The sequence below is a fragment of the Triticum urartu genome, chromosome 5A (assembly GCF_056163025.1).
Source record: "Triticum urartu cultivar PI428250 chromosome 5A, HENAU_Tu73, whole genome shotgun sequence".
Classification (NCBI taxonomy): Eukaryota; Viridiplantae; Streptophyta; class Magnoliopsida; order Poales; family Poaceae; genus Triticum; species Triticum urartu.
The window spans coordinates 384,197,764-384,203,105 of record NC_141877.1 but is presented as its reverse complement, the minus strand read 5'-3'; positions in this window follow the sequence as shown (position 1 = coordinate 384,203,105).

Genomic DNA, 5,342 nt, shown 5'->3' with positions numbered 1-5,342 from the left:
AGGTTGTTGATGACGGTTGATACTTCTCCAACGTATCTATAATTTATGAAGTATTCATGCCATATTTACAATAATTTTATATGGTTTTGGTATGATGTGCATGGAACTAACCCGGACTGACGCTGTTTTCAGCAGAACTACCGTGGTGGTGTTTGTTGTGCAGAAATGGAAGTTCTCCACATGAGCTGAAACTTTTTGACTATTTTTTTGAAACAAAAGAGGCACTGGAAGCTTCGTGGGAGGGCCAGAAGAGCCACAAGGTGGGCCCAACCCACCAGGGTGTGCCTGGAGCCCAACCAGTGTGCAGGTGTATCGTGCTCACCTCGAGGCCCATCTTCGCGTGAAACCGACGCCAAAAAATCCTATAAATAGAGAAACCATCAGAAATAACCCTAGATCAGAAGTTCTACCATCGCAAGCCTCAGTAGCCACGAAAAACAATCTAGACCTTGTTCTGGCACCCTATCGGAGGGGGAAATCATCACCGGTGGCTATCTTCATCATCCCGGCGGCCACCATGATGAGGAGGGAGTAGTCCACCCTCGGGGCTGACGGTTTGTACCAGTAGCTATGTGTTTAATCTCTCTCTCTCTCTCGTGTTCTTGGGATGTCACGATCTTGATGTATCGCGGGCTTTGTTAATATAGTTGGATCATATGGTGTTTTCTCCTCTCTATCTTGTTGTGAATTGAGTTTTTCCTTTGAGATTTCGTTGTTATCGGATTAAATACTTTTATGGATTTGAGAGCACTTGATGTATCTGTTGCTATGGATACCCGTGGTGACAATGGGGTATCATATTGATTCACTTGATGTGCATTTTGGCACTCAACTCGCGGATCCCTGAGGTGACATTGGGGTTATCTATGCATAGGGGTTGATGCATGTTCTCGTCTTTGTTTCTCCGGTAGAAATCTTGGGGCACTCTTTGCGGTTATTTCTGTTGGGTTGAGTATTATGAGTCTGAATTTGTTTTGGTGTTATGTTAGTACGAACTCTTGATAGATCGGTCAGAAAAAATAACTTGGTGTTATTTTAGTACGAACTCTTGATAGATCGATCGGAAAGGATAACTTGGTGTTATTTTAGTATGAACTCTTGGATAGACCGATCGGAAAGAATAGTACAAACAATTTATTCTTATGTTCTCCGCTAGATAGGAACTTTGGAGTGATTCTTCATCGCACGTTGAGGGATGGTTATATGATCCAATTATATTAGCATTGTTGAGAGATTGCACTAGCGAAAGTACGGACCCTAGGCCTCATTTTTAAGCATTGCAATACCGTTTGTGCTCACTTTTGTTACTTATTACCTTGCTTTTTTTTATTGCTACTATTAGAAAAATCAATATCTACTATCATTACTACACTTGTATCACCATCTCTTTGCCGAACTAGTGCGCCTGTACAATTTACCATTGTATTTGGTGTGTTAGGGACACAAGGGACTCTTTGTTATTTGGTTGCAGGGTTGTTTGCGAGAGACCATCTTCATCATACGCCTCTCATGGATTGATAAACCTTAGGTCATCCACTTGAGGGAAAATTGCTACTGTCCTACAAAACTCCACACTTGGAGGCCCAACACGAGTCTACAAGAATAAAGTTTCGTAGTAGACTGAAGGAAATATGCCCTAGAGGCAATAATATAGTTATTATTTATTTCCTTATATCATGATAAATGTTTATTATTCATGCTAGAATTGTATTAATCGGAAACATAATACATGTGTGAATACATAGACAAACAGAGTGTCACTAGTATGCCTCTACTTGACTAGCTCGTTAATCAAAGATGGTTATGTTTCCTAACCATGGACAAAAGAGTTGTTATTTGATTAACGAGATCACATCATTAGTTGAATGATCTGATTGACATGACCCATTCCATTAGCTTAGCACCTGATCGTTTAGTATGTTGCTATTGCTTTCTTCATGACTTATACATGTTCCTATGACTATGAGATTATGCAACTCCCGTTTGCCGGAGGAACACTTTGGGTGCTACCAAACGTCACAACGTAACTGGGTGATTATAAAGGAGCATTACAGGTGTCTCCAAAGGTAGATGTTGGGTTGGCGTATTTCGAGATTAGGATTTGTCACTCTGATTGTCGGAGAGGTATCTCTGGGCCCTCTCGGTAATGCACATCACATAAGCCTTGCAAGCATTGCAACTAATGAGGTAGTTGCGAGATGATGTATTACGGAACGATTAAAGAGACTTGCCGGTAACGAGATTGAACTAGGTATTGGAATACCGACGATCGAATCTCGGGCAAGTAACATACCGATGACAAAGGGAACAACGTATGTTGTTATGCGGTCTGACCGATAAAGATCTTCGTAGAATATGTAGGAGCCAATATGGGCATCCAGGTCCCGCTATTGGTTATTGACCGCAGACGTGTCTCGGTCATGTCTACATTGTTCTCGAACCCGTAGGGTCCGCACGCTTAAGGTTACGATGACAGTTATATTATGAGTTTATGCATTTTGATGTACCGAAGGTTGTTCGGAGTCCCGGATGTGATCACGGACATGACGAGGAGTCTCGAAATGGTCGAGACATAAAGATTGATATATTGGAAGCCTATGTTTGGATATCGGAAGTGTTCCGGGTGAAATCGGGATTTTACCGGAGTACCGGGAGGTTACCGGAACCCCTCGGGGAGCTATATGGGCCTTAGTGGAAAAGAGAAGGGGCTGCCCTAGATGGGCTGCGCGCCACCCTCCCTCCCCTAGTCCTATTAGGACAAGGAGAGGTGGCCGGCCCCCCTCTCTCTTTTCCCCCTCCGCGAATCCTATTCCAACTAGGATTGGGGGGGGGGAATCCTACTCCCAGAGGGAGTAGGACTCTCCTGGCGCGCCAAGCTTGGCCGGCCAGCCTCCCCCCTCTAGTCCTTTATATACTGAGGCAGAGGCACCCCAGAAACACACAAGTTGATCCACGTGATCTATTCCTTAGCCGTGTGCGGTGCCCCCAGCCACCATATTCCTCGATAATACTGTAGCAGAGTTTAGGCGAAGCCCTGCTGCTGTAGTACATCAAGATCGTCACCACGCCGTCGTGCTGACGGAACTCTTCCTCGACACTTTGCTGGATCGGAGTCCGGGGATCGTCATCGAGCTGAACGTGTGCTCGAACTCAGAGGTGCCGTAGTTTCGGTGCTTGATCGGTCGGATCGGGAAGACGTACGACTACTTCCTCTACGTTGCGTCAACGCTTCCGTAGTCGGTCTGCGTGGGTACGTAGACAGCACTCTCCCCTCTCATTGCTATGCATCACATGATCTTGCGTGAGCGTAGGAAAATTTTGAAATTACTACGAAACCCAACATAGACATCAACATCGGCGATGATTTGCCCTCTCTGGAGCCCCGAACGGACTCCAGATTAGGCCTCCCAATGAAGAACATGAGGTGGGGACGGCTCCATATCATAAAACGCGATGAAACTTTCTCTCCAAAAAATTTCTCGGGAAGACGGAACTTATGGACTTAGAGGTAGGGCAAACTAAGCATCGAGGGGCCCATAAGCTCAAGTGGCGGGACCTAGGGGCTCTGTGGTGGCCTCCCTCCAATAGATCTTTTCGCCAGTATTTTTTATATATTTCGAAATGATTCTCTGTAAATTTTTGTCTGATTTCGAGAACTTTTTATTTCTGCACAAAAACAACACCAAGGTAGATCTGTTGAAAACAATTTTAGTCTAGGTTAGTTTCATTAAATAATGCAAATTAGAGTCCAAAGCAAGAGATAAGGTATTTGGAAAAGTTGATACGTTGGAGACATATCAGTGCCACAGCTAAATCTGCTAAAAAAAATGTGTCCGCTTCCCATCGTTTGGGAACGTTTGCCATGTAGGTTTTCCATTGAAATACATTAGTCTGTCCGATTAAGGTTACCCCATTGGAGATGCCCTAAGAGCATCTCGAGCAGATCCCACAAAATGGCCTCGTGCAAAACATTTTAACGCTCCCCCGAGAACTATTTTGAGGTGCCGCGAGGGCTCTGACGGAAGAGATCTCGTAAAGTCGTACTTTAAAAGTTTGCGGTATGAGTGTATGAGATCTGTTCCGTGCTGGAGCCCTCACGGTATTGCAAAACAGTTTTGATTTTCATATCCACATCAACTACAAATTCATATCCCCACAGAAAAAACTACAAATTCGTATAGTAGATGCAATACACCGAAAGTTGCAACAATAGTTCACATCCAAAAGCATGCACAACATGAGAGGTAGCAAGCTTGTCCAAAAGAATACGCAATTAAACACAATTAAACGTGATCAAATCAAGCAACACCATTGTGGCTAGGATTATCGCCACCACCATCGGCCATAGCACCACTATCAGCATCAACATTGGCCGAAAAATCATCACCACCATTGTGGGAAGCAACACCACCATCACCTCCATTGGCCGAAGCACCACCAACTCCATTGCCAAAAGCGTCACCACCACCGCCTCTATTGCCGAAAGCATCACTACCACCACCGGCCATGAGATGTTGAAGCTCTTTTCTCCTCCGAAACATGATCTCCATTCTTTTCAACTCCCCAAACTCCCTTTCCATCGGTTCCATGCCATTCGGATTCGTCATCAAGAACCGGTCCTCCTCGGGGGTCTTCTCGTCCCTCCTCTTTTTCCCCTCAAGAGCGACCTTGCACTCCTCGAAGGCACATCTTCTCTCCCACATTGCCTCTTTTTGTTGGTTCTTCTTCCCGGCCAAGGCCACCTTGGTTTCCAAATGCTTCTCCAACATATTTTCCTTGACCTTCACCACTTTACTAACTTTCTCCCTCAAGTTAGATGCTTTGGCCAACCACTTTACCCTATCTTTGTCCATCTTTCTTTCATCAGGCTTTCCCTTGTTTCTTCCTCCCTTCGGCGCATCATCACTATCATCGTCATCTTCCAAGTTAACAAGTGCACCTTTATTTGGTGGAGCTTCTTGACCCCTCAACCTCCATTTATCACTTTTTTCAAGCAAGTTCCAACAATATTGGAGCACATATGGTTTTCCTTTCATCCTATGCTTGAACCTTTCATGCACAATGCGATCCTGCATTTGGAATGGAGCCAAGTGTGAGCTCAAATTTTCATCAAAGCAAAAAAAGTCACAAATGTGTACAACAAAATGATCATTTCTCCTTGCTCCAAACAAACACTCCAATGGGCACACACTTTTTTATCACAACCCACTGACCATGGAGTGAATTCAACGAACGACCGGATGGACCGACATGAGATTACGATACTTGTCCTCGATGTGTTGCTAATATTTTTTGCCAGTTTGATCTTTGCCAACCACCACAAAAGTGACACACTCTCCCAT